This window comes from Theropithecus gelada, chromosome 20 (genome assembly GCF_003255815.1).
Source record: "Theropithecus gelada isolate Dixy chromosome 20, Tgel_1.0, whole genome shotgun sequence".
Classification (NCBI taxonomy): domain Eukaryota; kingdom Metazoa; phylum Chordata; class Mammalia; order Primates; family Cercopithecidae; genus Theropithecus; species Theropithecus gelada.
In genome coordinates, this window is record NC_037688.1 from 16,889,533 (window position 1) to 16,910,771 (window position 21,239).

Here is a 21,239-nt window from a genome sequence, read left to right on the forward strand (position 1 = left end):
AACCTGTCTAAAAAAAAAAAAAAAAAAAAAAAAAAAAAAAAAAAATAGCCCGGCATGGTGGTGGGCGCCTGTCGTCCCAGCTACTTGGGAGGCTGAGGCAGGAGAATGGCGTGAACCCGGGAGGTGGAGCTTATAGTGAGCCGAGATGGCGCCACTGCACTTCAGCCTGGGCGACAGAGCGACAGTCTTGTCTCAAAAAAAAAAAAAAAAAAAAAAAAAAGCCCCAAACTATTTATTTTCTAAAGGAAAGCAGCCTGAAATGTCAGGCATAGATATGCAAACGAGTAGCTTTTGTATGTAAATGCAGACAGCTGTACCAGGAAGCCAGGTGGATTCAATATGGCAGCTCCTGCCTGCTTTTCCTTTTCACCAAGTGTGCTGGCATCATGGCAGCCTCCGGGTAAAACCACGTGTACAGGTATCATGGCCCCCGCCAGGTGGAGGCTACATTTGCATAATAAAAGACTAGGATGGGAGGGCCAGTCTTTTCCCCGGCTGTGTAAATGGCACACCTAGTGAAACCAATCCCCTGAGCCCTATGTAAATAAATCACCGCCTCCTCAAGTCTCTGCATAAAAATGGTTGTGTTTCGCCACTAAGGGGAAACTTTCTTTAGCAATCCATTTTCTCGCCATGAGGAAGCCTTTTCTCTCTCTTCTTTCCCTCCCTCCCTCTTTTCTTTTCTTTTTTCTCTCTTCTCTTTTCTTCTTCTTTTTTTTTTTTTTTTGAGACAAAGTCTCGCTCTGTCACCCAGGCTAGAGTGCAGTGACAGATCTCCGCTCACTCCAACGTCCACCTCCCAGGTCACGCCATTCTCCTGCCTCAGCCTCCTGAGTAGCTGGGACTGCAGGCACCCGCCACCACGCCCGGCTAATTTTTTTTTTTTTTTTGTATTTTTAATAGAGACGGGGTTTCACCGTGTTAGCCAGGGTGGTCTCGACCTCCTGACCTCGTGATCTGCCCACCTTGACCTCCCAAAGTGCTAGAATTGCAGGCGTGAGCCACCATGCCCAGCCTCTCTTTCTCTTATTTTTCTGTTAAACTTTCTGCTCCTAAACCCACTCCTCGTGTATGTTTGTGTCCTAAATTCTTTTTCAACCGTGACAAACAAGCAGGGTATATCCCAGACAGTGGAGCCGTTTCAATATAACATACGCACAAGGACTTGGTAAATCCAAACTGTCTTCATCTCACTCTGTCTTGAGTGATGTATCATTACCCTTTATAGATAAGGATTCTGAAATGTTAAGGTCTCCAGAATTCTCCCTGGGAAATGGTGTTTAGTGGGGCCTTAAAGGGGGAGAAGAAGCTATGCATATGAAGAGGGACTGGGAGAAAGAAAGAATTCAGGGAAGGTGGACCAGCATGTGCAAAGGCCCCTGAGGTAGGAAAGGACAGCTGCTTTATTCTTTTTTATTCTACTTATTTATTTTTCTATTATTATTATGTTATTTAGGTATTTTTAAAATTCTATTTATGCTGTATTCAAATAGGTCAAAGGAGGGACATAGAGGGGGGGGGAGGTTGGCTTGAGGTGGAGCTAGAAGAATGGGCAAACTTTACTTCTCTTTGTTCATTTGCACCCCAAGTTGTATTCATCCATTTCCGCCCTGCTCTGGGCTCTGCAAACTCGACCCTTGCAGACTGCAACACCCAGACTCCTTTGCCGGCTGGTGGATTGTTGGATTCGGCCGGTAAGATGCAATGGCGATACACTGAAGTTTGGAGGGAAAGTTATGTAGAAGTGTGTCTCTTCTGAGTCCCTCCTCGGTGCCTCTTTAAAATTTTTATTTTAATTAAAAATGTAAAAAATGATTTCTATTTTAGATTCACGGGGTACATGGGTAAGTTTGTTACCTTGGGAATATTGTGTGATGCTGAGGTTTAGGGTATGGTTGATCCTGTCACCCAGGTACTGAGCATCGTACCCAATAGTTTTTCAACCCTTGTCCTTCCCCTCTTTTCTTCCTCTGGTAGTCCACAGAGTATATTTTTGCCACCTTTATGTCCATAAGTACCCATTGTTTAGCTCCCACTTACAAGTGAGAACATGCGATACTTGGTTTTCTGTTCCTGCAATAATTTGCTTAGGATAATGGCCTCTAGCTGCATCCATATTACTGCAAAGGACATGATTTCATGCTTGCTTATGGCTGTTTGGTATTCCATGGTATACGTACCACATTTTCTGTATTCAATCCACTTGGTCCCTGTTTTCAGGTAAGAACTGCATCCTACCAGTTCCCTCTGGAGACCTCTCCTTTATGGCTTCAGCTGTCATTGGGCTTCTGGAACATACTAGCTTTGGCTTTAGGGATATCAACATCTTGATATTATTGTAGTTTCTCATTGCCCCACCATCTTTAGTTTGTTCCCTAAACTATGCCTATAGTCCCTAAATCAAAATAACTTCATTTGAATAATATGTAATAAATTCTGTTTCATATGTGGAACCCAGTTCATTCAGATGGGTTTTTAAGGCTTTATACCTGAGGGTATATCTCTGATATTCAATAAAAGTACCACTTTTCTTAATGCACTCGAGATTTTTGACTCCCACCTGTTGTGGCCTATAAAGAGATGGAAGCTTAGACAGCCTCATAATTGCTCTTACTCTCCTTTCTGGTATGACTCATACATAAGGCTGGCTGAAGGCAAACTGCAAGGTTGGAGGAAGAGTTTCCATGCCTCCTGATCCCTCTTCTCCCTTCCTATCTGGAAGGCCATTTCTGACCTGTTACATTGCTATTGTGTGCTAAGCTAAGGTATTTTCAAAATTTATACTGAAAGTGACAGACATTTCCAGACTGGGAGCCAACACATATGATATACAGGTCCATAACAGAATATATATGGTTTATGATGAATTAGTAAGTGATTCGTTTCTTCAGGGCAGGAATCTTACAAGATTCTTGGTGCTAGTAACTAGGTCCAGGATATAGTATCTCAAATGTACCCCAGTTGTGAGGTGAGTCACAAAAAATTTGTTACCGTTTCTAGTTAAACTGTTGAAGCTTGCAAATAATTACCTACGGATTCATGGTTATGCTGTAATAATAGAACCTTTCTTGCATTCTGCAATGCTGTCTTGAGGCAGAGAGAAAACAATTAAGATACAGCTAATGTGCAGGGAATTGTACAGAACCCCAGTCTGCTTTGTCTGTGTCACAGCAGTGAATGGGAGTGGTGAGTCAGGTATTTAACACTTTGGAATAAAAAGACAAAGAACTACTGCCTACACATTTAACTATAACTACAGGCATAGTTTCTCATTTTGTGAAAAGTATGCAGAGATCTTACTGTATTTTTGTGGGTCAGGGTAGATGGTAAGGAATGAAAATCATCCATAAACCATTAATGTTTGCATTTAGAAGCTTCAGGAGGGTGGGGACCTTGTTTGTTTTCTTCACTGCTGTGACTCCACTGAGTAGGCTAATATCTGGCATATATCAGAAGCACAATAAGAATTTGTGGGAAGAAGGGAGATTTGGACAGCCTCCTTTTGCGGGACACACATAGTCTCTTCCTCCTCAGCCTCTCTGCCTGAGCTGTAAGATGTGGGCATAAGAGAATAGATTTTAGAGGCCAGTTAAACTGCTGGCTTCCAAATCTGCCCCTCATTCAATGTGCCATCTCCTGTGATTTAACTAATTTTGAGATCCTCAATTTTTTCATCGATTCTTCTGTGAAATAAGCTATCAATATTTACTTCACTGTGTTATGAGTCAAATAATATGAGGTATGTGGAAATACAAGTACGAAACATTATTTATGTCACCATATGAGATGATTTATGAGCAAACTGTGTATTTGTAACCTCTGTAGCAGGTGAAACTGAAAGATGTTTCCCAATACTGATAGGGTCATTGGGATGGCAGAACTAACTGTTTAGACCAGTCTTATGGGAAAGTAAAGATCTGAGAAATAGAGATTTATACCAAGACCAGGGCCCTTTTTTCCCTCTTATATTTTACTAAATATGGGTTAAAGTTCGTTCTGATTAAAGGAAATAATATGTTTTATTAGTTTGGTTCAAGTAACTCTGTATTTCAGGGAAAAAACTCAAATTATTTTCATGAAGATGCATAAGAAACTGGGGAGAGCCCTAAGAACTAGGAACTGTAAGTCTCAACTTCTTAAGTGCCTTGTTGAATCAATTTTTTCATCTGTAAAATGGGTATAAAAATTCCTGCCTGCAAAGGACATGAACTCATTCTTTTTTATGGCTGCATAGTATTCCATGGTGTATATGTGCCACATTTTCTTTATCCAATCTATCACTGATGGGCATTTGGGTTGGTTCCAGGTCTTTGCTATTGTGAACAAGGACATGGATGAAGCTGAAAACGATCAGTCTCAGCAAACTAACACAGGAACAGAACCAAACACCGCATGTTCTCACTCATAAGTGGGAGTCGAACAATGAGAACATACGGGCACAGGGAGGGGAACATCACACACTGGGGCATGTAGGGGGGTGGGGGCCAAGGGGAGGGATAGCATTAGGAGAACTACCTAATGTAGATGACAGGTTGATGGGTGCAGCAAACCACCATGGCACATGTATACCTATGTAACAAACCTGTACGTTCTGCACATGTGTCCCAGAACTTAAAGTACATATATAAATAAAATTCCTGCCCTCTTCCCCACATAGGACTAATGAGAGGACAATATCAAAGAATGGACTGGAATACCCTATATTTACCTTTGGAACCCTGTACATATTTTAGAGGTTATCTTTCTCCCAACCCTGAATTTGATCTAGTGGATTAGTGAATCAGAATGGCTAATCCTGGTATAGTCTATAGCATGATGGTAGGTGAGGGTATGGGATTTGGCAAACACATAACGTCGTGCTTTCTTGCAGTATGGCCTTTCAGCTCGTGAATGGTGCTTTCCACTGCAGAGCCATGAGAACAAACACCCTCTGTCCAAAAGAAGGACAGATGCCTTACTCTGGGAAAATTCCTGGGGCTTCTGGAGCTCTTAGGCTGAAAGCACAAGAGTTAAACTCTGTTGTTCATGCAGAAATCAATACCCTGCCTTTGTTTTGTTCTAAGAGTGAGAAAGCTCTGTTCTGATTGGAGTGGGGTGTGTGAAGCCTCTGATAGCCTGTGCCAGGCCTTGCCTGGCCAGCAGTTGTGAAGGAAGCAACTTGATAACCCTGCGTGACTGTAACAATGAAACCCACTGGGGACTTGAAAATGAGACTGTCAGTACCTTCCTTCTATTTATCTATTTCTTAAAGACAGAAGTGGGAAAGGTTTAGAGCAAATATTGTCTTGAAATGACAGAATATTTTCAAAATCCTTTCTTTTGCTGTTAGGCTAGCCCAAGATCTGGGTCTGCCTTACACAGAGTGGTTTCAAACACTTTTTGACATTTTTTGATTAGAAAATCTCAGTAAATGATACAGGTCAAAATGGCCCTGCTCCAGTTGAAGGGGAAGGGAGACCACTGGTTTGGTGTCTGACTACATTATTTTCCCAATGATTATCATCTCTAAGATGGAATCCTGTTAGCTTTGTCTACTCTGCTCAGGTTTTCCAGCCCACCTATCGGGGCATTCAAGTGATTTCCTTTCTTGATGGGACTCTCAGGTAGAGTCATGAGGGACTTGGAGGCTCAAGACTATGATGACCTCATCTCTTATCTCCACAGTACATAGCACATTGCCTGGCAGACAGGGAGGTCAGTGAGCACTTACTGAATTTACCTGGCTTTTCCATCCTGTTTACCATTTTATTGCCTGAGTTGTTTCCCATTCTTCTGTTCATCTCTAGAATGTGTCTGTTCCCTGAATTCTTGGCTCTTTTAGGTCTAGATTGTCCTGCTAATGTTGAGACTTGCAATAAAACACTAAGATATAATCTGGGTGGAGAGTTTGAAACCATTGGGGATAGATGGAGGCCCTGAATGCCAAGCAGAACATGACTAGGTCTTAAATAAGACCTCTTTCCGCAGATTATCATTCATGCTTGTCTGTGTCCACTCAGTGAATATTTATTGAGCACCTGCTACGTGTCTGGCACTCACTGTTCCAGCTGATGGAAATACAGCAGAAAATAACACAAATAACATCCCTACTCTTCAGAGCTTACTTTCTAGTTAAGGGAAACAAATACAAACAACACCAAAACATGAATGAAAAACAACAAATAGTAATACATGCCACAGTACTGCCTAATACGGGGTGACATAACAGGGTATCTTGGAGCCTCTTTAGATTGTGTGGACAGGAAATGTCTCTCTGAGAGGGTAAAAGGCCGAGAACTGAGTGACAAGAAGGAGTAAGTCCTGCAGAGATCAGAGGAAGAGTATTTCAACAAGAGGAAGCAAGGACCTACTGATGCATAAGGAGAGTAAGAGTGTGGTAATTGATGAGATCAGAGAAATTTCAAGGGCCCTTCTCATGTAGGGCTCTATGAGCCAGGGCAAGCAATGCAGTGTTATTCTTAATGTGATGAGAAGCCTTTGGGTAATTTTTGAAAAATCAAACTTGGCTGGGCATGGTGGCTAACACCTACAATCCCAGCATTTTGGGAGGCTGAGGTGGGAGGATTGCTTGAGGCCAGGAGTTTGAGGCCAGCTTGGGCAACACAGTGAGACCCCTGTCTCTACAATTTTTTTTTCCTTTCAAATTAACTGGGCATAGTGGTGCACACTTGTAGTACCAGCTACTTGGGAGGCTGAAGTGGTAAGCCTGGGAAGTTAAAGCTGCAGTGAGTTGAGATTATGCCACTGTACTCCAGCCTGGGTGACAGAGCCAAGCCCTGTCTCCAAAAAAAAAAAAAAAAAAAAAAAAAAACGAACTTGTTATTTTGAGATAATTGTAAATTCACAAGTGGTTGTAAGAAATAAAACAGATTCTGCATACCCCACACCCAATTTCCTCCAATGTTAGCATTTTACAATACTGCATTGTAGTATCACTACCACATGCATATTGAATTGACATTATATAATCCACTGATCTTACTTAGATTTCCTATTTTACTTGTATTCATTTGTGTGTTTTTGTGTATTCTATGCAATTTTATCATAAGTGGAGAGTCATGTATTCACCACCACAGTCAAGATACAGTTCTGTCACCCCAAGGAGTTCTTGTGTTGCCTTTTAATAGTGACACCTATGTCCCTCCCACCCTCTTCCCCATCCTCAACCCCTGGCAACCACTAACCTGTTCTTCATTTGTATAATTTTGTCATTTCAAAAATGTTATATGTATGAAATTTTACAATATGTAACCTTTTTGGATTGGCTTTTTTCAACATCAAATTGTGTGTATCAATAATTTGTTTCTTTTCATTGTTGAGTAATGTTACATGGTGTGGATGTACCACAGTTTATTTAATCATTCACCCACTGAGTTGTTTTCAGTTTTTGGTTATTACAAATAAAGCTACTTCGAATGCTTGTATGCAGGTTTATGTGTGAACATAGTTTTCATTTCTCTTGGATAAATGCTTGAGTGCAGTCACTGGATTATATGGTAGTTGCATGCTTAGTTTTTTCAGAAACTTGACAGCTTAGTTTCCAGAGTCATTGGGAGATTTTAAGTAGGGGATGATTTGATGCATTATTGTTAGTTTTTGTTAAGACCATTCTAGATACTCTTCGGGATATAGAGTGTAAGGCTGTCAAATAGACGCAGCGCTTCTGAGACTGACCAGGAGGATAAAGATGATGGCTTGGACTGGGGAGGCATTAATGGAGATGAAGAGCAGTAGACTTGACTGCAGGCAAGCTGTTTACCTTCCCAGAGCCTTCACTGACTCTTAGCATCCACATCTGTGAAAGGATAACAGAACATCCACCTCACAGGATGTGGAGGGCTGAAAATCAAACTCACGGAGGGCTTGACACATATTAGGAGCCCAGAAATCAGAAGCTATCATCTCTGAATTCAGTTTCTATTTTAGTATGTGCAGGTTCCCTATTGCCTTTTTTTTTTTTTTTAATACCTTATACCTGAATTGCTTAGGGTTTTCTTGTTTGTTTGTTTTCTGGCTAACTTATAAAAAAGAGGCCAAATATGTGCCTTTATTAACAGATGCTTCACCTTACAAAGTTCTCTGGACAATGAGACTTGAGACAGAATTCCTTTTTTTTTTTTTTCCATCTTGCCGTGCTTCCAACTGCTTGCAACATCCTTTCTGCTACAGAACCCCACACCCACAGTATTTTTTTACACTTATGCTGATAAAAGGATTCCAGGTTTTATGGAGAATAAAACAATAACTACAGCTGGTGGGAGATAGTAATCTAGTTAGTCACACTGAGATTGGAACTCAAGTGATTGGAAAACTGAACCTGGAACTCAGTGTGTGAGTTGACAACCTCAAGGGCACAATTATGAAAACCTTGTCTGATTCCCTCTCATTGCTGGGTTTCTGAGAGGAAATTGGCAATGTAGGAAGTAGTGTATGGAGCATCTACAATGTACAGCACTTCTTACATACTTCATTTTATTTAATTCTCCATCTAATTCTACCTGGTAGTTAGATGTCTCCCCATTTTACATGTACAAATTTAAGGCTGAGATAAATGAAATAATTTGCTTAACACTAGTTGTGTTAGTGACAGTGAATCTGTACAGGTCTACAGCAACCTCAATTCTTGCTTCCTCAGAAGAAAGAACTCCATTGAAGGTATAAGGCAGAGTGAGAGACCGAGGCAAGTTTTAGAGCAGGAGTGAAAGTTAATTAAAAAGCTTTACAGTAGGAATGAAAGTGATGCAGGATTTTTTTCTTGGTTACTTTGCAAGCTGGGGACTCCTGGCCAGCAGTGCCCCACCTGGTCCTTGCTCGGCCATGCTGTGTGCCTTAACTTGCCTATGTTATAGCTTGTACCTGCGTTTGGTGATTCCCAAGCTCTTGTACCATGCCCAAGAAGAATGAGGATATGCGGGACATTGGAGGGTGAGGAGGGCAGAGAAGAATTTTACTGAGTGATGAAAATAGCTTTCAGTGGAGAAGGGAGGATAGGGGGAAGGATGGTTCCCCAGTGTTTCTGGGTCTGAGGCTCTTTATGGACTCAGGATGGGGAGTGCATGCTGATTGATTTGTGAGTATGCAAAAAAGGTTAAAGTGAAAACACCACTCAAAGGTGGGCATGACAGTGTAGAAAAACCAATTAGGAAAGGGTAGGTATATGTAAAATAAGTGAAGGGTGGGGGCCAATTAGAGGACAGTGCACCAAATGGGAAAACAAGTTCTCAATCTGGTCTGAAGATTTAACTTGTAGCTTGGCTTTCAGGCTTTAAACTCTCTTCAGCTTGGAGGTGGGGTTTATTGGGGGCCCACCTGTATCTGTCTAGGCATTGTCTGCCTCTATCAAAAGGAAGTAAAGTACACTTGGAAGAAGGCCAAGTGGGCAACTTGAGAGATCAAGTGCATGGTTTGACCTTTGACTTGGGGTCTTATACATTGGCATTCCACATGCACAGTGGCCTGGCAGCACTTGGGAGGGGCTGCGTGTGTGGTGTGTTTACTGGAGTTGTTTGCATGCTTGGATTCTTCCCTTGCCAGTTGACGAGTATTGCTATACGGTCATATAGCAGTGAAACTTCACCATTTTGCCTCTTAGTGCACATGCTTTTGAACCCAGTTACTCAACTACTGAGATCTTATCAGGAAGCTGAGCACCAGTTTCAGGTTTTTCTGTCTATTGGGAGACTGCCTTTCTCTGGTACCGGCTGCAACCAATTATTATTTTAGAGAGACGGTTTAATAACTGCTTGAGCATTACCTGATGGTCATCTGAGAGTCCTGGTTGGCAGAGGAGGGCACTCTCCTGCCCTGCTCATGTCTGCATGACTCCCTACTGTAACAGTTGCAACACTAGTAATTTGTAGAGTCAAGATTTAAGTGAATTCTGTGTTCAGCATTTCTTCTTTCTTTTGTTATGTGCAACAGTAGGTGTGAAGTATCTGAGCCTATTTCCTACTTTCTGTAATCATGTTAATCAGGACTCTTTAGTCTTGGTGATAGAAACTCAACTCTAAATTGGCTTCAAATTAAAAGGGAATTTATGGGCTGACAATAAAAAATATTAGTTTCAGATATAGCTAGATCTAAATGCTCAGATTATGTTGTAAGAAGCTAGCTTTCTGCATTCCTAGATTCTGCAGATTTTATTTTGCTTTCATTTTCAGGCAGGCTCTCAACTCAGAATCGTCCCCAAACACTGATGACTCATTTCCCCCCCCCCCCACTTTCCAAGTATATGGAGAAGGGTTCTTGCCCATTTTGTTTAGAAAAGTTCTGAGATTGACTTTGACTTGATGTGGGCCTTTGCCAATCCTGAAATAATTACTTTGGCAAAAAAGTGAAACCAAATGATTGCTGAGACCTGTGATCTGGACCCACCCCTGAATATAGGAAACGGATGAAACCATATAAACACAAAGTGGAAAAGAGGTGGCTTCTTGAGAAAAATGTTGAGGTGTGATAATCATAAACATGGCAGGTGAACATTCAGTAGATAGAAACAATGAAAGGCCACTATAATACTCTATTAATACCATCTTACCAAAAATTGTCCCCCTTCCCTCCCACCTCTTATTTTCCCCTTTCTTTTATTTTCTTATAAAGAAACATGTAATAGGGACTTAGGAACAAAAGCCTTATCTGTGTCTCAGGCAGCTAGAGACTAGCTGGTAGATTATGCACCATTACCTACCAGACCCAGGGATTACATGCTGTAAGGGAGAGGCACACTTGCTGCAGACGGGATAGATAGGAATTTGTCCTAAGAGAAGTATTTAAGGTATGTATTAGGCCAGTCTTGCATTGCTATAAAGGAATACTGGAGACTGGATAATTTATAAAGAAAAGAGGTTTAATTGGCTCGTGGTTTTGCAGGCTTTATAGGAAGCATGGTACTGGCGTCTGCTTGGCTTCTAGGGAGTATACAATCATGGTGAAGGTGAAGGGGGAGCAGGAATATCACATGGCACAAGCAAGTGCAATTGATGGGGGGTGGTGGCTGGGAGGTGCAGTACACATTTAAATGAACAGATTTTGAAAGAACTCAGTATTGCGAAGACAGTACCGAGCCATACGGGATCAGCTCCCGTGAGCCAATCACCTCCCAGCAGGCCCCACTGCTAGCCTTGGGGACTACTATTCAACATGAGATCTGGGCAGGACAAATATCCAAACTCTATCAAGTTAAGTAACTGCCATTACACAGGGAACAACAGATAAACTGGACATTTCAGAGGCCTTCCTGGGACTGGGGTTAATCAGAAGCAAACATGGTGGATTAGTGTCCAAGATGGAGATGCTTCAGCCTCTACATTCCTTCCCCTAATCTGGCTCTTACAATCTCATGCACCCTCCTCTTCTCTGGTGGTCTTTGAAACTTTGGGGAGGGTGCTTGATATTGTACAGCTTTAGCAGCAATGCACTGGCAGTGGGGAACAGATCAGGCCCAGTGGGATTCCAAATGGGGTATATTCACAGGCTGTTGAATCATTTCTTGTCTTCAGTTTTCTTGGGAGAAGTAAAGCAATGAGAGATACATAACGTTAATAATTTGGTTAGTAGAAATATAATGCACACAAGGACTGTAATCAAAAGAGAATTTGTTGCAAGCACAACAACAGCAAGAAAGAACCCATTTCATTAAGGAGCCAACTAAAAGCATCATGAAGAAAAGTAAAACTTGGTTCTATTTAGAGATTTCTTGTAGTCAGGAAATAATTCAGAGTTAGCCCAAATTGTAGGCAAATAATAATAAACTCACACCATGGTCAGGGCTAGAATCTAAATTTTCTCTCTACCTAGTTTCCCTGTTTCTACTAAGAATAAATCATAGTAGGAACGATTTATTTGCAAGATAAATTTTGATTTCATTGTGCTTGGCCTGATTATTTGCATAAAGTGTAGCAGGAATAGTGATCAGCCCTATAGGCTGTTTTATTAAAGTTAGCTTTGCTGGAACTTTTACAAGAAATTTTGGATTCAACTTTTTAAAAGCCTCAAGGCCAGAAGCTAAGCTAAGGATTCACTGTTAGCCTATTCTTATAATACCTGTATGAGTTCCTTTCTTCAGGACGTCCTAAAATATCTCGAGGTTCCTGGGTCTGTTAGTAAGTGACATTCTTTATTTATTACAGGTCAGAAGCCTTGTAAGGGAACAAGTTAGATGAGATACTAGGCCAGACTTTCCAAGGGGCTTTTATTAGCTCTATACAGTCAACCTCACTTCCTTAGTCTGGTCATATCTGAAAGTATGTCATTCCAGTCAAAGCCTTGGTAAAAGAACCAGTGTCTGCAATTTTGTCCTTTAACGAAAGAAAGCAGATTCTTAATGGACTTATGTGAATAACTATATTGCCATAAAATAAGAATATTCACAAATAGTTTCCAACATTTGGAGAACTCTACAAAGTAAATTTTGCTCACGAAACTATACTTTATCCAGCTTCTCTAAGCTAGAAATAGCTAAAAAGAAAAAGGTTTTCTTGAATCTTCTTCAGTCAGAGAAGCAGCCTTCCAAACAGGATGTTGTCCATTCACCTTGGAACTGCCATCCACAAGCTAAGCAGCTCTGTCAGGTGAGAGCTATTTATCGGGCACTGTGAAAACCAGCAGTTCCTTACACAGTTCCAGAGTCAGTCCTAGGGGAAAAAATGCTCCCTGCTTGTTTAATATCTCCTCCTTGCACTCTCCAGGGAGTAAGTTCCTTTGTAAATGATTTCCACCTTACCATGGACTCTTTTCTTCCTTTCCTTCTATAATGCTAAGTGCACATAAATTATCTTTTGGATCCTTTTTTGTACATTACAAAACAGATGAGAAGTGTTTATTGGCCAGGTATAGTTTCTGATGTCTGTAATCCCAGCACTTTGGGAGGCCGAGGTGGGTGAATCACTTGAGGTCAGGAGTTTGAGACCAGCCTGGTCAACATGGCAAAACCCTGTCTCCACTAAAAATACAGAAATTAGCCAGGTGTGGTGGTGCATGCATAGTCCCAGCTACTTGAGGGGCTGAGGTGGGAGGATAACTTGAACCCAGGAGATGGAGGTTGCAATGAGCCAAGATCACACCATTGCACTCCAGCTTGGGTGACAGAGTGAGACACTGTCTCAAAAAAATTGTTTATTATCTTTATTCTCATAGAGTAGGTCATTGAGACCTATATAACAAAATGATCTTCTTTTCCCTGCTAGAATTTGTCCATGGAGGAAATATAGTAAGAACTGGTAACATTCTGTGATATTTATATGTCTAAACAAGGAAGGGATAATCATTTTCGCCCATCAGAAATCAAACTTGGGACTTTGACCTCATTGTCACTGAGCTACTAGCTCTTTGGAAATATAAGGCAGTGAATGGTATTAGAGAATTAATACGCATCCCAAATGTCTAATGTGTTACTAGACTGAGAAGGCCCAGGGGCAAATGTGCCTCATTCCGTAACTACAATATGAGTTATATGTCATTAGGAGCCCTTAGAAAGGATTTATAAAGAAACACACACTATGTAGTTAGAAGGAAACCCTGTTTTTAAATACATTGTTGACTGTTTTTCACAGTGAGGGAATTGATGCTTAGTCCAGAGAAGCTATAGATGTGTTTGGGGCATAGTAATAGAATGGGATCTGTGGTTCTTCTGATAGGGCGATAAATTACAGGCACCATTAACCTGGCTCTCCTTGATCAAAAGGTGTGTCATGGTGAGCTTAGAAAATGAACCACCATTTGCTAGTGTGATTACGAATCTGGGGTCTGACAGGCTTTTTCCTGAATCATCTAAAGCTTTAAGAGAGGTATTTTTTTTTCTGAGGCTTGTGCTATAAAACATGTAGAATCACATAAAATATCAGAAATGTTAGCTAATTTTTCTTCACTTTCTATTGTAATTAACCTATCAAAAGGCAGCATACTCCTTGGGAACAGTCCTTCATTTGAGATACACTTCAACTGTGTCTTAAATTTACTTCTTAAATCTAAATCGTACATTTACTTCAATAAATATTTGTTGTGTACCTTGTGTCTGTCAAGTACTTAAGTTAAAATGGTTAATAAGACACATGCGGCTTAGGCTGTCACAAAGTTTAATATCAGATTTCTTAGCACTGTTCCTACTTTCTACCATTCTGTATTTACAACCTGTCTTTCTCTTCTTCCTCCCTTTTCATTGATCAAAAACTGGAAGCAAAACTTGCTCTCTCAGTTGGGAGCAGTCACTCTGCTCAGATTCTTCTACAATCTCCCTGTACCAGGACTTACTGACTGAGTGCAAGATGCAGGGATGGAGCCACAGATATGCCCATCTTAGAGGAAATACATATTTTTCCTCAAAGGAAAAGAAGCATCTTAAATCTAGGGAACATTAATGCGCTAATTTTTTAAATCCAGGAGGAATCTTTATAATTATCTATTCCAGATATGTATCAGAGTCACCTTGAGGATCTGGTTAAAAAACACTTAAAATGTCTGATGCAGTAAATCTGGGTTGGGCTTTTCTCTGTAAAAAATGTTCAACACTGTGATATATCCACACAATGGAATATTGTTCAGTGTCAAAAAGAAACAAGTTACCAAGACTTGAAAAGACCTGGAGGAACTTTAAGTGCATTTTGCTAACTGAAAGAAGTCAATCTGAAAAGGCTACATACTGTATGTTTCCAACTATGTGACATTCTGGAAAAGGCAAAACAATGGAGACAATAAAAAGATCAGTGGTTTCCCAGGGTTTGGGTGGAGGCAGGAATGAATAGGTGGAGCCCAGGATTTTTAGGACAGTGAAAATACTCTGTATGCTACCATAATGATAGATTTGTGCCTTTGTACATTTCCCAAAACCCACAGAATGTACAACAGAAAGAGTGAACTCTAATATTAACTATGGACTTAGGTTGGTAGAAATATGTCAATGTTGGTTCATCAGTGGTAACAAATGTACCACAGTAGTGCAGTGTGTTGATGGTAGGGGAGTGTCTGCAGGAGCTATGTGGGAACTCTCTGTACTTTCCACTAAACCTGACTGTGAACCTAAAATTGCTTTAAAAGATAAAAATCTATTCCTCAGTAAGATGACAGAATAGAATAGGTGGTCTCTAGCTTCACTCTCCACAACATAAATCCCACTAACAACTATCCGCTGGTAAGAATATCATTGTGAATATCCTAGAACTCGAGAGTGAGGCTGAGACAGCCTCTTGAACTATAAATCTGAGAGAAGCCATGTTAAATGGTAAGAGGAATGGCTCTCTTTGACTGCATCGCCCCTCCTTCAAGCTGGCACAGTGCCACACACAGAATTCCTCCAGACCCAAGGTTTTTACAGTGGAAATAGTGAGTTGGAGGCAGACATTCAGCTTTCCACTATTCTGAGACCTTTTATTGGAGGCTTATTCTTGTCTTATCCTACAGGACACATTGGGAGTACCAGCCAGGCTGGACCACCTATGATCAGTGAGAAACAAAGAACAAGGGTAGGCTTCACAGTGGTCAGGGTGCAGATCTTGGCAGCTGCTTTCCATTTTGGCAGCTGAAGGTACCACACCAGACAAACTAGCCAACAAAAGCAGGGTGTAGGAAATATGCTCATTTGGTCTTCTGGGCTTGAATTCCTAGCCAGCTTCCCCATACAGCTCAGGTGCTCTTGTTACGGCTTCCCCAGGTCAAGAGGCAACTGCAGGTTAGAGATTACCCTCAGAGGGAGCACTTGGCCCTGCCCAGCCCTGGTAGCATAGAGGTAATCCAAATAAGTCGTGGTGCTCTCATTAAGTCTTCTCTAGACTGGGAGGCAACTTCAGGTCTGCAGAGGGAACATTTGGCCCTATCCAACCTCAGCTGTTGAGTGGTGACTTCATCAAACTTGGTGTTCTACTTAAGCTTATCCTAGGCTGGGATACAAGCCCAAGTCCACACGTACCTGTGGAGCATAGCCTCTGGGCTGCCCTCCCAAGTGGCTGAGCAGTAATCTGAGAAACCTCACTCAGTTTCAAAGCCCAGGACATAGCCCACTATGGATTCTAAACAATAATACCGCCTAGACAGAGAAGACAACCTGCCTGACTTGAGATGTTCACAGAGCCCCCTTAGCAGCTTTGCCTAAAGGCAGAGTCAAGTCGGTGATTCCACCAAACCATGAAGCACAACTAGAAGTTTATTTAAGCTCAGAATACAGACAGTGACCCAGCCCAACTAGAGAACCTGACATTGAAGTCTGACTGTTCAGGATTGCTACCAGTGGTTTATTTAGAATGTCAGGGCAGACTAAATAGTAAAAGTATGTCACCACTAAAGCACACCTGCAAAGGCCAAGAGGTGGTCATATCCTCAAATGTGCAGGCATTAATGTAAAGAAACAAGGATTATGAAAAATCAGGGAAATGTGACATCACCAAAAGAAACTAATAAGGCTACAATAAAAGACCCAGAATAAATGGAGATCTATGACATTACTGACAAAGAATTCAGAATAACCCTCTTAAAGAAGTTTCAAGGCCTCCAAGGAAATGTGAATAAAAAATTAAATAATAACTGAAAAGTTCATGAACAAAATGAGAATTTTGATGAAGAAATAGAAACAGAAAACTCCTAACCATCCAGACATCCTAGACATAAAGAATACAATAAATGAACTGAAAAATTCAATAGAAGGCATCAACTGCAGACTTGATTGGGCAGAAGAATCAGCTCTAAAATAAGATACTTAAAATTATCCAGTCAGAGGAGCAAAAAGAAAAAAATGTTAAACAAAGGCTTGTGGTAATTATGGGACACCACCAAGTGGACTAATCTTTACTTAATAGAAATTCTTGAAGAATAGAGAGAAAAAGGCCTAGAAAGCAGATTTAAGGAAATGCATATGCATGTATAAGGAAAGCATATTTAGGCACATCTAAGAAAAATGTTTCAAATCTGGGGAAAGATGACAACACTCAGGTATAAGACGTTCATAGGTCATCAGTGAAATTCAACCCAAAGAGGAGTTCAACAAGACACATTTTTGATAATCAAATTGTCAAAAATCAAAGACAAAAAAATACTGTGAAAGCAGTGAGAGATAAGAAACATGTCAAATTCAAGGGAGCCCAAATATGGCTTTCAGTAAACTCTTCAGCAGAAACTGCAGGCCAAGAGAGAGTGGGATGATAGATTCAAACTACTGAAGGAGGGGGGAAAAATCTCGGCTAACCAAGAAAACTTGCCAAAGGTGTCTTTCAGAAATGAGGGAGAAATGAAAACTTTCTCAGACAAACAAAAACAAAGGAAACATATAAAAGTGAAAAAGTAAATGGTATAAATAATACATATCCACACTCAGAATTCTCTAATACTGTTAAGGTGGTGTGTGAAACAGGGTTAAGAGACAAAACTATTAAAAACAACTGTAGCTACAGTACATTGTTAAAGGATATAAATTTTAAGTTTACATCAAAATCAGAAAATATGTGAAGGAAGGAATGAAAGTGCAGAGGTTTTGTATGTGATTAAAGGCAAGTTGTTACCAGTTTAAATCCTGTTTTAAGGATAAGATATTTTACATAAACTTCATGGTTACCACAAAGCAAAAACATACAGAAGTTAAACAAAATATAAAAAGGAAGGATTCAAAACATACCACCACAGAAAGCCATCAAAACACAAAGGAAGACAACAAAAGAGGAAGAAAAAACAAAGGGCCTACAAAATGATCAGTAACCGATTATAAAATGGCAGTAGCAAATCTTTATCAATAATTACCTCGGATGCAAATGGATTAAATTGTCCAATAAAAAGACATAAAGTAGCTGAATGGATAACAAAACAAAATCCAGTTCATATGCTACCTACAAGAGATCATTTTATTTTACTAGTAAGGACACACAGACTGAAATTGAAGGGATGGCAAAAGATGTTCCATGCAAATGGAAATCAAAAGAGAGCAGGGTTAGCTGTACTTATGTTTCACAAAATGGACTTTAGGTAAAAAAACCCTAAAAAGAAACAAAGAAGGTAATTACATAATGATAAAGGGGCTAATTTACCAGTTCACAACTGTTATTGTTATAGTTGTTACAATTGTAAATGTATATTTACCCAATATTGGAGCATCTAAATACATAAAATAATTACTAAGTGATCTGAAGGGAGAGGTAGACTACAATAGTATAGTATTAGGGGATTGCAATATCCCACTTCCGACAATTGAGAAATCATCTAGACATATAGTCAATAAGGAAACATTGAACTTGAATTACACTTCAGACCAAATGGACCTAAAAGACATACGCAGAACATTCTATCCAACAGCAGCAGAACACACATTCTTCTTAAGTGTACACAGAATATTCTCCAGGATAGATCATATTTTAGGCCACAAAACAAATCTTAACAAATTTAAGAGGATTGAAATCATATCAAGTGTCTTTTCAAATCACAACGACGTAAAGCTGGAAATCAATAACAGGAGAAATCTTGGAATATACACATGTGGAAATTAAATAACATACTTCTAAAGAACCAGTGGATCACAGAAGATACAAAGATGAAATAAAAAATACGTGAGACAAACAAAAATGAAAATACAGTGTACCAAAATTTATGGGATGCAACAAAAGTAGTCCTAAGAGGGAAATTGATAGCAATAAATGTCTGTTTAAAAAAAAAGATCTCAAATAAACATGTGAAATACAGCTTCTAAGAGAGAACACTGGAATTCAGCAGGAAAGTGATACGGAATATCTTAGGCAGGGAACAAAATGGAAGCAAAGCAGCTCACCCTGCCAGGATTGGCTCAGAGCCAGGAGGAGCTCTCCATTTTTTTTGGGAAAAAGTAAGTGAGAGATCCCAGCAGTCCATATTGCCATTGCAAACTCCTGGAATCCTAGTCATGGGTGAGCCCCTTGGCCCTTGCAGGCCCTGAGACTAGTACAGGGAGCTCCCTGGAGTCCATGAACCTCCATGGAGGGAGTTTGTGCTGGGTCCCACACACACCCTAAAACCCAAGCAGTTGCAGCAAAGTGCCATTTTGACATTCTAGTCCCCAAGAGACTACATCCTGCAATTTACAGCCCCTGCATATCCACTTCCCTAGAGTCCCATTGACATCCCCTCCTGTCCACACAGAAGTTTGCAGCATCATGATGCCACCTGGATGCAGTGTTGCGGTCTGATCCCTAGCAGTTTAGCCCACATATTCTCCCATACCCTGGAGAATAAGCAGTGCAGTGCACCAGTGAGGCTGCTCCTGAGACAAAAGAAGTCAAGGCATGTGCTCCCCAGAGCCTGAGGGCCGTTGCCACAGATAGCAGTTCCACTCCTTCCAGTGGCAGGGCCACTGTATACTTGTACTCAACTTCAAGGGGCATGGGAACCAGCCTGTTTCACCCATTGCCACCCCTGTAAGCATCCACACATGTCATCTGGGTACCTGGGGAATGACACATCCTGCCCGCAGCCACCAACAACTGCCTGCACCATTGAGGGGGCTGAGAACTGGCTTACTCTGCCTGGCTCCCTCATTACCAGTGCTTGTGCATGTCATCTGGGACTGGAGGACAGGCTTGCTCCACTCAGTGCCACCACTGCTGACATCTATACATGTTGTTTGGGGGGCTGGGGATGTATCTGCCTTGCCTGTTGCTCCTGGAGCCCACCTGCACCATCCAGGAGCCAGAGGACAGGTTCATTCTGACCATGGCCACCACTGTCAGCACCTGTATGTGATGTCCAGGGGCCTGGGATCAACCCACCCTGCCCATCACCATCAGTGCCCATGTACGCCTTCAGAGATCTGGGGACAGGCCTGTTCTGCTGCTACTAGTGCCCATTTGTAACATCCAGGGGCATAAAAGTGGGTCTTCCTGGCCCACTGCCAGTGCCCACATGTGCTTCCTGAAGTCCTGAGGACCAACTCTCGCAACCTACCATCACTGCTGCGGGTATCTACCTGTGAGCCAGCCGTGGGCCTGAGTATTGCTCTGCCCAGCCCTCCACAAACACCACTGATGCCTACATATGCTGCTTAGGGACCTAAGGGTTGGCCTGTTGCTGCTACTGCCACTGTCACCAGCAATCCTGAGTACACTATGGTAAGCACACCACCCAAGGGCCCAAGGACCTGCCCATCTGGCCTGCTGCTGACACTGCTGGAACCTATGCACACCTCCTGGAGGCCCAAGGACTGGCCCACCCAGAACTACCACTGGTGCCCACATAGGCCATTTGGGAGCCTGTGGACCAGCATGCCTGACCTCCTGCTGCCACCACTGGTTCCTGAGGACTAGCCCACCTGGCATTCCTGTCCCCAGCAGAGCCTCACCACAGTCTTCACTAACAACCATAACCCAAGCCACTGAGAAACTCACAGATACCACTGATGCCGATTACAGCCAAAAAAAATCATGTGGAGATTATACTACTGCCTGGCCCACTGCCAGTGCCCACATGTGCCTCCTGAAGTCCTGAGGAGGCAAAGCCAAACCCAGAGGCAAAGCCAAAACACTCTACCCAGCCAACACTATAGACACATCCACAGAAAAAATATTTTTCTATAAAAGCCAATCCATACAAATTGGAAGAGCAGTTGTTACACTAGACGTGCAGCTATGAAAGTAAATACACAGGAAGTATGTAAAAGCAAGGAAACGTGACACTTCCAAGGAACACAATTTTCCAATAACAGATTCTAGAGAAAAATAAATCTATGAAATGCATGAAAAACAATTCAAAATAATGTTATTAAAGAAACTTAGTGAGATACAAGTGAAGACAGATAAGCAATACAAAGAATAAAGCAATTCGTGATCTGAATGAGAAATTCAACAAAGAGATATCATAAAAGAGAACCAAACAGAGATCCTGGAACTGAATAATTCAATGAATTAAGTAAACAATACAGTACAAATACAATCAGCAATAGACTAGGTCAAACAGAAGAAAAAATTTATTCCTTTACACCCAGGCTAGAGTGAAGTGGCGTGATCATAACACACTGCAGCCTCAAACTCCTGGGTTCAAGTGATCCTCCTGCCTCAGCCTGTCAAGTAGCAGGTACTACAAGCTGGCTAATTTCTTTTTATTGTTTGTAGAGATGTGATCTTGCTTTGTTGCCCAGGATCATCTCAAGCTCCTGGCTTCAAGCAATCCTACCATCTTGGCTTTTCAAAGTGCTGGGATTATAGGCATGAGCCACTGTACCGAGCCAGAAAAAACTTCTGAACTTGAAGACAGGTCTTTTGAAATAACCTAGTCATCCAAAAAATAAAAAAGAAATAAAGAATGAT